Source organism: Cricetulus griseus, chromosome 5 (genome assembly GCF_003668045.3).
Source record: "Cricetulus griseus strain 17A/GY chromosome 5, alternate assembly CriGri-PICRH-1.0, whole genome shotgun sequence".
Taxonomy (NCBI): Eukaryota; Metazoa; Chordata; class Mammalia; order Rodentia; family Cricetidae; genus Cricetulus; species Cricetulus griseus.
In genome coordinates this window covers 57044076-57055326 of record NC_048598.1, presented here as the reverse complement: position 1 = coordinate 57055326, position 11251 = coordinate 57044076, and positions in this window count along the sequence as shown.

Genomic DNA, 11251 nt, shown 5'->3' with positions numbered 1-11251 from the left:
CTCTAATTTTTTGTCTTTGCATATTTATGTAGAAGTGGGTGTAAGCAGATGTCATGAAATTAAAAGGGGTGCATGAAGAACTTGGGGGGGAGATTTTAGGTAGGGGGAGTAATAGAAGATGTGTGGTGGAAAAATGGGAAGGGAGATTCTGGGGGTGGATGGTACAAGGTGGGGAGAGGAGGTGGAGGGAACATCTAAGACAAATTATGTGTGCAAATGCCATGAGGGCTGGGGGCAGAGAGATGGCTCAGCAGTTACGAGCACTGGCTGCTCTTCCAGAGGACCTGGGTTTGATTTCTAGCGCCCACCTGGCCGCTCACAACTGAAAGACTCCAGTTCCAGGGAATCTGATGCCCTCTTCTGGTCACTGCAGGAACTGTATGCACATTCACAGACATCCATGCAGGGAAGACATCCAGACACATAAACTGGGCGTTGGTGGCACACACCTTTAATCCCAGCACTCAGGAGGCAGAGGCAGGCAGATCTCTGTGAGTTCGAGACCAGCCTGGTCTACAAGAGCTAGAGAAACCCTGTCATGAAAAACCAAAAAAAAAAAAAAAAGACATCCATACACATAAAACAAAAATAATTTTAAAAAGAAAGTTCTGTAGGGGTGTGAGAGGTGGCACAGTCAGTAAGATGCCTATGGCATAAACATGAAGACCTAAGTTGGGATACCTGGAACTCAGGTAAAAAACCAGGATCAGCACTTGGCACTGGGTTGGGTGGGCAGCAGGGTAAGGGATACAACCATAGGTAGAATCTAATCCCTATTTTATTGGCCAGCCAGTGTAGCCAATCACAGAGCTCCCCATCGAGTGAGAGATACTGCTTCAAAAAACAGGGTGAGAGCAATTGAAACAAAGGCAATGTTGACATCTGGTAAAGACATCTGCACCACACACTGACGAATACATGTACATGTACATACACCCCACACACACATACACACAAAGAATATGTAATAAGGAAATCTGTTACTTTGCATGGTAGTTAAAAATTAAACTAAAAGTATTAAAGTGGGGCTGGCAATGTAGCTCATCAGTAGAACTCTTGCCTAGTGTGTGCAAGTCCCTGGGCTCATCCCCAGTATAGGGTTAGGTTGGCATGCTATTTAAGTAGGGAGGGCATTCTGAAGGCATCTGGAGCCCAGTTTCAGGAAGCAGGGTTGTACGTTAGTGGTAGAGCACATGCCCCTCATGCATAGGCCTTGGGTTCCATCCCCAGCACTCCCTGGACAATCAGGCATGCAGGACCCATGTTCATGATAGGGATGGAAGCACTGAGTTCCAGCATACGCAAGGGGCCTGACCGAGGCTCACTGATTAGCAACTGGCATAGAGGTGCTGCAGAGGGGTGAGAAAGGCATCCAGGCAATCGGTGCAAAGGCTTGAAGAAGGTGGCCCCTTCCAGATAAGTGTGCCATCAATTAGCAAGACTGCAGAGCAGGCAAAAGAGAGCAGGACAAGGACACCTTGCTGGGGAGTGGGCACAGCCCTTACTGATGCTAACAGGCCAGCCAGCAGCATGTGCTGAGTGCCCCAAGCCTGTGACTAGGAACACTCGTGGGCATAGAGTGGGAAACAAGAAAGCACGCTGAAATCTAGCTGAGCTCAAGGGAGTGGGGCCCCAGAGTGCTGCTCTGGGAGGGGAGCCTGGCTGGCAGGTGGGTTCCAACAGGTTCCCACTATAGCAGATGCTTCCTGTTTATGGTAATGTTTAGACTTTCAGACACCTTTGAGCCTGGAGGTGGAAGTCCCATTCAGTTTAGGAGACTGGAAACACCTGCTGGAACTGTGGGCCTGAGCCCTCAGCAATAGTGGCTCCCTCTGTTTATCTCTGCTCAAATCTGTGAAACACAGATGCAACGCCCACTGGCAGCCATGCTTGTCATTTCTGAAACAGCTGCTTTCTCCTTGATCGGATACAAGGAAAGATCCCTGTACTTATATTTTAATTTCTAATGTTTTACGGAGTGCTTTGAACTGAGTGGTTTTCTCTCTGAGATAGGAGGAGCTCACTGTGTTGCCCAAGCTAGTCCCTGGGTTAGCTCCTGAGTTCAAGTGATTCACCCACCTCAACTTTGCAAGTCTCAACATTCTCTCTCTCTCTCTCTCTCTCTCTCTCTCTCTCTCTCTCTCTCTCTCTCTCTCTCTCTCTGGTTTCTCTGTGTAACAGTCCTGGCTGATCTGAAACTCGCTTCATAGACCAGGCTGGCCTCAAACTCACAGAGATCTTCCTGCCTCTGCCTCCTCAGTGCGGGGGATAAAGGTGTGTGCCACCATCCCAGGCTCTAGAAAGATTTCTAACATTCTTGTTTTAATAAAAATGATTTTGAGCAAGTGTGGAGGCACACACCCTTAATCCCAGCACTGAGGAGGCAGAGGGCAGAGGGCAGAGGGCAGAGAGCAGAGGGCAGAGGCAGGTGGCTGTTTGTGAGCTCTGTAATTCTAGCATTTAGGAGGAGCAGACCTGTCACTGCCAGATCCAGCGTGGCTGGGACTCTGGCCAGTGGATTCCTTCACCAAGTAGGGAGCACCAGAATGACAGGTGACTGAAGGCAGTCACTTCAGGATGTTGCAGGCCCTAACTTCCTCCCTCCTCCCTGGCAGCCTTCTTCTCTCGCACACTCTGGCTTCAGGAATCCCAGAACTTCAGATTAAACCATGGTCCTCAAAGACCATCTGGTTAAAAGCTAATAGCTAGCTGTATCCTGAAGTCCAGGCAAGGAGGAGGGACTTTCATGAGCACAGAAAGCACACTAGACATATTCCTCCCCAGGCTCTGGAGAATGTGTCTACCTAGACAGTTGGACCTGGCTTGCCCTGTGTAGCAAATGGGAGAAGTTCAAGAACAGGGTCAGGCCAGGCATGGCAGCGCACACTTTTGATCTCAGCATTCAGGAGGCTGAGAGATGGATCCCTATGAGTTCACGGCCATCCGAGGCTACATTGTGAGACTCAGTCTCAAAATAAAGTGGAGCAGGGGGTGGGGGGCAGAATCAGATTAGAAATGGACCTGCCTGCCTTCCTCAGGAACCTGTTGTGACCTGTCGGAGTCAGTAGTGCCCCCAAAATTCTCAGTCTTCTCGCCAGTCCTCCAGTCTGCTTGAATGATCTAGGGAATGGAGTACTCCGATCCTCAGAAGGTAGCCAGGCTGCACTGAGTAACCTACCATCTGATGCTTTTTGTCATTAATTGTTTTCCTGTGTTTACTTCAGATACATTTAAAGCTGTGGGAAGACAATGCAAAACAAACAAACAAAACCCAGGGCTGGCCAGATAGCTCCATGGTTAAGAAAAATGGATCCAGGTACCTACGTGGCAGGATCCAAGTACCTACGTGGCAGCTCTAGTCCCAGGGGATCTGTTGCCCTCTTCTGGCTTCTTCAAGCACCTGACATGTAAGTGTTGCAGAGACACAGGTAAAACACTTCTACACATAAAATAAAATTTAAATTAAAAAAAACTCAGATAAAGTCATCTCTTTTTTAGTTTTTTTTGGGGGGATTGTTTTTTTTTTTTTTTTCAAGACAGGGTTTCTCTGTGTGTAGCCCTGGCTGTCCTAGAACTCGTTCTGTAGATCAGGCTGGCCTCCAACTCACAGAGATCCGCCTGCCTCTGCCTCCCCAGCGTCGGGACTAAAGGTGTGCGCTCTAAAGTCAATTTTCCAAGTCTCACAAGATATTTTAAATAGATTCTACGTAATACATTCTAACTGAGATCATATCATGGGTGAAGAATGAAAGGAGAATAAGCATGACTTCCAATTTTGATTCCTGGCTGGGATTCCCTAGGAAGAGAGCAAGCTGGACTTCCTGGTGCAGAGAAGGGGTAGCAACATGCAGAGTGATGGCAGCAAGTCAGTAACTTCATGGCATTCTCTGTGTGTCAGGTCTCTTGTGAGGACTTTGTGACAATCACCATCATTAGCTATTTTTCAGAGGAGGAGATGAAGGCCCAGAGCGGTCATGTCACAGGTCCACAGTGACTCAGGGATAGGAGTAGGATGTGAATCTGTTGTATCCCTAGATTTGCAACTCTGTATCCCAGAAGCTGGAACTAATAGGTCCTCCTCAAGGAACACACAGGCATTACTGAAAGTTTCTGTTGCATCTAAAAGAAACTCTTTGCAATTTATTGTATTGTTTATGTGGTGTGAGGCAATGGAACCCCGGGCTCTATACATGCTAGTTAGGCAATTATTCTATCAATATGCAGGCCAGGAAGTCATGTAAAACTATGACTAATGGGCAATTCCTCCTCCCTCGAGGGCTGGAACCTCATGAGATGAGGCAAAAACCACATCCTAAAGCCACAGGTGACAGAGAGCTTGAGAGGAAGCAGGGCTAAATCAGGGTGATGTTTATAGGAGGCACTGGGGCCAGCCTGGCAGGTAACTAGGAGTGGTGATAGACGCTGAGGGAGGAGGAGGTCCCGGATGTCCAGCTGGGAGCAGGGGCAGGCATTCTCTTGCCTGGCTCTGGCTGTGTAGCCCATGCCTACTAAGTCATGTGTTGACATCACTGGGAAGTGGATGTGGGTGCTGAAAGGGTGGCTACTTGACATTTGAGGGTTCTTGGGATTGAGGTGGGATGGATAGAGAGGTACAGCTATCAGCTTCTTTGCTGGGGAAGAACCAGGGTTGAGCTATTTATTTATTTTAGAAACAAGCTCTACATTGTCCAGGCTTGCTCTGAATTTTGTCTCTGCACTTCAAGTAGTTGGCACTGTGACCTGTGTCACTGTACCCATGTGGGTCACGTTACTGCTATGATTGGTGCTGTCATCTTGGCACCCTCTAGAACAGTGGGTCTCAATCCGTGAGTTGTGACGCCTTTGGGAATCTGCCAACCCTTTCATGCGGATTGCCTAAGACCATTGGAAAACACGGATGTTTGCATTATGATTCATAACAGCAACAAAATTACAGTTGTGGAGTGGCAACGAAATAAGTTTTTATAGTTGGGGGGTCACCACCACATGAGGAGCTGTATTAAAAAGTTACAGCACTAGGAAGGTTGAGAATCACTGCTCTGGAATCACTGGGGAGAAAAGCCTCCAGGCATACCTGTGATTAGATTATTTGAAGTCTGAGGATCCAGCCCAAGAGTGAGCTTGGGTCCTGGACTGTATAAAAAGGAGGCAGCCAGCTGAGCAAAAGCCTTCATCACCCTCTGCTTCATGACTGTAGATAGATGAGATGTGACTACCTGCTTCAGGCTTCTGCTGTGTTGAATTGGTCCTTGAACTATGAGCTGAAACAAATCCCTTCTTCATTGATTTTCCTTTGTTAGGGTACTTTGTTTGTTTGTTTGTTTTTTCAAGACAGGGTCATTGATTTTCATTGATTTGTTAGGGTACTTTATTTGTTTGTTTGCTTTTCAAGACAGGGTTTCTCTGTGGCTTTGGAGGCTGTCCTGGAACTTGCTCTGTAGACCAGGGTGGTCTTGAATTCACAGAGATCTGTCTGCCTCTACCTCCCTAGTGCTGGGGTTAAAGACGTGCGCCACCAACGCCTGGCTTGTTAGGGTACTTTAAACAAGTTTTTATTTATTATTTTTACTATTGTGTGTGAGACGGGGTGTGCAGGTGTGTGCTTGTATCATGTCACTGCAATGGACATGGAAACTAAGAAGTTGATTATCACTGCTGTGATGAGCCTGACCTTTGGGACTGGCTTGTGGGAGAAAGGTGGAAGTGAAACAGTCTGAGAGTTTGGGATAAAATAGCCCTAGCATGGAGGAAGCAGAGCTTACGGGTCATTCTTGTGAGAGCTTGGGAGACAAGCATGCCAACAGGAACACTGACAATGGAGTCCGGGCTCATGAGGTTTCTGAGAGGGACCTAGGTTGTATCAGTGCAGCTGAGGATCATTTGATATTTGAACCCAGCATCTGATTCCTTTTTACCTGTGCCCTGAGAACCTGAGTGAAATTGAATTTAAAGATGATCGACCTATGTGTTTGGCAGAGAACATCTCAGATAGGAGAGCTCTTGGGCCCGTTTGAGGAAAGCAGCTGTAATCAAGGTCAGCACCACAGAAGAGCCACCTCCTACACTGCACTGGGACAGTTTGAATGGTGTCCTGAGGGCAAACCCTACCCACCCACCCACCCGAGGCTCCATCCTGAGCTGAGGGCAGAGCTTGGCAGCTCATCCATGTGGCACAAGTGTGCAGGCATAAAAGGTATCAATTCCAGAGCAAACTCCAATCCCCCAAACTCCAAAAGGCAGTCCCTATATCCAGAAATGAGCTCAGGTTGGGCCATAGGATTTCTGACAGTTAGATAAAAGCCAGAATTCTTCAGGAACTCGTGAAACCAATTCCCATCTGCCAAAAGGAGGCATTTCTCTTACCTCTGGCATAAGGGACACATGGCTACCTATGGCACTTAGCAGCATATCAAAGCCCTCGCTTACCAATAGAAGTTGGCAACCTCACCTGTGAAATAGTCTTGACAGTCAAAATATCTAAATATAATTTTTTTAAAGCCCATGCTAACCTCCAGGCTCCCCCAGGGTCACAAGTACCTGTCACACATTTCAAAGTCCACACTAGCATCTGGCCCTTGTCACCTCCTCCCCTACCCTAAACTCCCTCCAGTTCACAGGCTTCTCTACCCTTAGCTACATTTCCTTATAGCCTCACTATCCTCACTGTTCTTTGCTCTAGCTATTCTATTCTATCTCTCTCACTTTATCTTGTTCCCTCTCACTGAACACTAGTCTCTGTCTCTTGCTATCTCACTATCTCCACTATTCTCTTCCTCTCTCACTTCCCTAGCCCTGGGCCATGCTCAGTCTACATCTTTCCCTGCTCTGGTCTCTCCAGATGCCTCTGGATATTTTCCCTTTCTTATCTACAATAAAAAAATCCATATCATGGACCAGCCATGTTTGTTTGTTTGTTTGTTTCTTTTTTCTTTTTTTTTTTTTTGAGACAGTTTCTCTGTATTGCTCTGGAGCCTGTACTGGAACTCAGTCTGTACACCAGGCTGGCCTCCAATTCACAGAGATCCACCTGTCTCTGCCTCCTGAGTTCTGGGGTTAAAGGTGTGCGCCACCAATGCCTGGCTCGGCAGTTTCTTTACTATGTCCCCTTGCATACAAAAGGCACCCTGATGCCGCTACGGAGGGTCAAGCCAGAGCTGCAGGCCGGCAAGGTCCCCACCCAGGGATCCTCTGGGCTACCCACACCGTGCAGGGGGCACCACGGCATTTCCTCAAACTGCCAATTTCCTCCATAAAACAGACCTACAGCATCATGTCTAATGAAGAATGTCCACTAAACTGCCACACGCCCTCACCTAGTCCTAACACACAAGCAAGGCAGTGTTTCCTCCGACAGATGGCCAAGCCCAAGTTAGCGAGAAGAGCCTGGGCATATGGGGCAGCTTGACCCTGCCCTTGGACTTTCTCCAGACCCTGTGCTTGCTGCTCAGCTCCCATAAGGTCCTTGTCCTCCACCCCTTGCTCATGGGACTCTTAATCCCAGGGTTGTGGGTTCGTGCCCCACGTTGGGCACATTTGTCCCTTTTGATCAGGGCTGCTTATTGCGCTGTTGAGTCAACTAGGAACCAACAGAGGGAGTTCAGTGCCCCAGTCTCAGAGCAGGGTATCTTTTAGATGTCCGCAGAGGATTTCTGTCAAAGGCCTAGGCAGTCTTCATCTCACCTTTTGATTTTGGGGAGACAGTGGATGGTTGCTTGGGTGGGACTTGGTATGGGGATAGGGGGAGGTGGATAATTCAGCTAATTCCTGTTGTCCCATGGCCATGTCTGAGGTCCAGCCGAAGGCCTCTTCCCCATACCCTGCCTGCTGGCTGCATCCTGCTTAGAGGGTCCACTGCATGGGGCATTCCTGCTAAGAGATCTCTGGTGTGCTGTTTCAGCACACGACTGTGGGAGCTATGGAATCTTGCTCCCTTGTTACAGAGAGCAGGAGATGTGTGGCAGAGTCAAAGTTCCTGCGAGTCGACTGTGTGAAATTGTGAAGGTGAAGCTTCAGTTGCTATGGAGACCACAGGATATTGAAGATGCCAGAAATGCATGTCCACTGAGGAAACATTATGTGCAGAGTAGGGCTGACTCAAGAGAGAGAGATGGAGGGGTGAAGGCCATCCCAATCCTTCAGGAGCCCAGTTGATTTCACTAGGAACCCCAAGTGCCAGATTCCGAGCCACAGGATTCAGTGTTTGTTGTTTGCGATTGGGCTTTTGTTCTGATCATTCCTTGCTGTGCCCTGGTTCTCCCTATTTTGGATAGGCATGCTAACTCTGTGCCTTTATGTGTTAGAGGAATGTAACAATTCTTATTTTATAGGAACTCACATGGAAGAGATTGCTTTGAGCCTCAGATGAGACTTGAACTTTGGACTTTAAAAGGTGTTAAAATCATCAAAGACTAGGGGGGCTTTTGAGTTGAATTAAATGGTGGGTTTTGTGTGTTGTGACACAGTCATGTGGTTATGGAAGGTTATGATTTAGGTGATGCATCTTAGTGTCAACTTGACAAAGGAGAGGGGTGTGGGGGTGCCAGCCCGGCATGATTCTGAATCACATGGGAGACAAGCCTCCAGGCACACTTGTGATAGATTGTTTAGCCTCTGGGCATGACCGATATGCTAATTCTGGAGGGAGGAGCATGCTAAAAGTGGGCCTGGGTGCTGGAGTGTGTAAGAAAGAGAAGGTGAAATGGGCACAAGCACTCATCATCACTCTGCTTCCAGATGCTTCCAGCTCCCATGGCCTTGGCTTTCCCGCCAAGATGGACTGTGTCACTGAATCGTGAGCTGAAGGTGCCTCCCTTGAGTCACTTCTGTCAGCATACTTTATTCCAGGAGAAGAAACTAAGACAGTGCCACTCAGTCACTCACCGGGTAGGACCCAGCCCCCCAGAGCAAGGGAGAAAGACGGCCAAAGAGGCGGCGTGGGCAAACATCTAATGTGGAGGGAAGTGGCTGGGGTGTCACATCACATTGCTGTGCCAGTGCACCCGTGCCTGTCTGTCTGTCTGTCTGAGGAAAGCTGGCACATTTATCCGGAGCAAGCCACTGACCATCAGCAATGTCACCTGCCAGTGTCCTGTGCCCTTTTAAGTTGATGAGGGGCAATGGGCCTGGGAGCCCAGGGCAGGGATGGGTGAAGGTGGTGACATTTGGTAGAGCAGAAGACAGTGACTTATGGCCACCGTTGCACTTGTTCGCTCCAGCCTGTGTGTCTTGCTCAGTTTGGAGTGCATGCTCTTCGGGACTTCTGCTGGCTGTCCACCCGGCTTCCCCCTTACCATTCCTAGCCGCACTGACCCTATCATAGCCTCTGACCAACAAGCACCAGCCTTCACGTCTCCTGGTGCTGCTTCAACTCTCCTCGTTGAACTTCTGGATGGTGTCCAGCTGAGCAAAGCTTGTTTCCCTGCTTGCTCACTGCTCTGTCCCCAGAGCCAAGCACACTGCCTGGCACACAGTGCTTGGTAGAAATCTGTCTGAAGAAAGGCCACCTTGCCCTGCAGGACTGGGCTTTCAGAGCGAGGAGTGTCTTGCACCTTATGCCCTGGTGCCCAGTATAGGGCCAGGCATGGAGGCTGTGACCAATGCCTACACTGATGATTTACACACAGAGGGTTCATAGGGTGCTGTGGAGTCTCATATTGGAAGCAAATGTCCAAACAAAGATGAAGAGAAATGGACCACAAGCAGCCAGACTGCTTCAAGGAATGAAAAGGGGGGCAGGCAGGTCTCACAACAGCTGACAGTGACAGGTGGCTGGTCAAAGAGGGCAAGAGGAGTGAACAGGGGTGGTTTGCCAGGCTTCAGCCCCAACCTCTAGCTCCAGGCTTCAGGCTAAGGTGCAGAAGCCCCTGAATCTTCCAGAACCTTCCTGTGGAGCTGTCCTTTTGTGTGGCTGTGGTTGTGGAGGCATGAAGAAGGGTTCCTGAGTCTGTGAGGAGTTGTCAGGCCCAAGGCGTTTCTAATTTGGCAGGCTGACAGGGTCTAGGGATGGAGTCTGCAGGAGAGGCCTGTGGTAACTGTTAGAGTGGGGCAGCGAGAGCCAACCCTAGGTTCCTCAGTGGGAGTGGCAGCCAGCAGCTGGAAGCGGGCATCTGGGAAGGTGGTCAGATGGGGCCCTGGGTATTCCTGACCCAGGAATGAGGACAGTAAATGCAATGCTAGAGGGGACAATGACTCACCAGGGACTCCAGCAGAAAGGCTTCTGTTCAGAAATGATTTCTGGATGCCCAGGAAACAGGGCTTCAGGGCCTGGGCTGTGGCTCAGCTTGGTCCCTAGAGGACTAACAGTGGCTCCTGCAGCCACCAGCCCTGGCAGCTCCTAGCTAGTCACTCAGCCCTGCCTTGCTCCCACATCCAGTTTTCCTCTCCAGAGGCAGCATCTCTCCCGAGTACATGCAAACCTGGAGTTAAGTCTGATCTGCAGGGTCTAGCCTCCACCCCCAAGCCTGACAGCTTTCTAGGGTGAAAGTTCCTTGACCCAGGCACCCCTCCCCGTGTCTCCACAACCACAGCCACAGCCACAGCCACAGCCACAGCACAGGGACACTGCACAGGAAGGCTCTGGACAGGGGCTGCTGCACACCGTGGGCCCTCGGGGTGGTACCGGTTGGCCTCTGCAGAACTGCTCTGCGAAGCTGCATCTTCCTAAGCTTCCGGCTTCCCAGGTTTCATTGTTTACATCCCCCCCTTCCCTCTCCCCTCCCCTCCTTAAAGACCAAGGAGGGCTGGGCTACACACAGACCCAGGGGGTCTAGAGTTCCAGGAAGGTTTTTTGTTGTTGTTGATTTTGTTTTTCCGGGTGCAGAGGATGGAACTTGGGGCCCATAGAGTGCAGCGACTTTACATGGTAGGCAAAGCCTCTGCCACTGAGCTACATCGCCAGCGGACTTGGGCTTCTAATTTGTTATGACCTGAAGCCGGTCACTGCATCCCTGGGCACTCCAGTGTTTACTTTTGTGATCAGGGAGAAAGAGGTTGCAGTGGAGATTCAATGAGATGGGCCCAAGCGTTGCAGATGGGCACAGGGAAGGCAGCTTAGGTCACCTCACTGGATCTCAGCCTGCACATAGCCTGGCCTTCCCCTTAGAGGAAGTGCTAATTGTTGCTGAGAGCTTCTGCACTTTAAAGCTTCGATGGAAACCAGTGTGGGAAATGGTGTGGGGGGCCAAGGACCAAGCCCTGGCCTACCCCAACTTCCATGGCTTTGGTGAGGAAGCAGGAGCCCCCCTCAAGGACA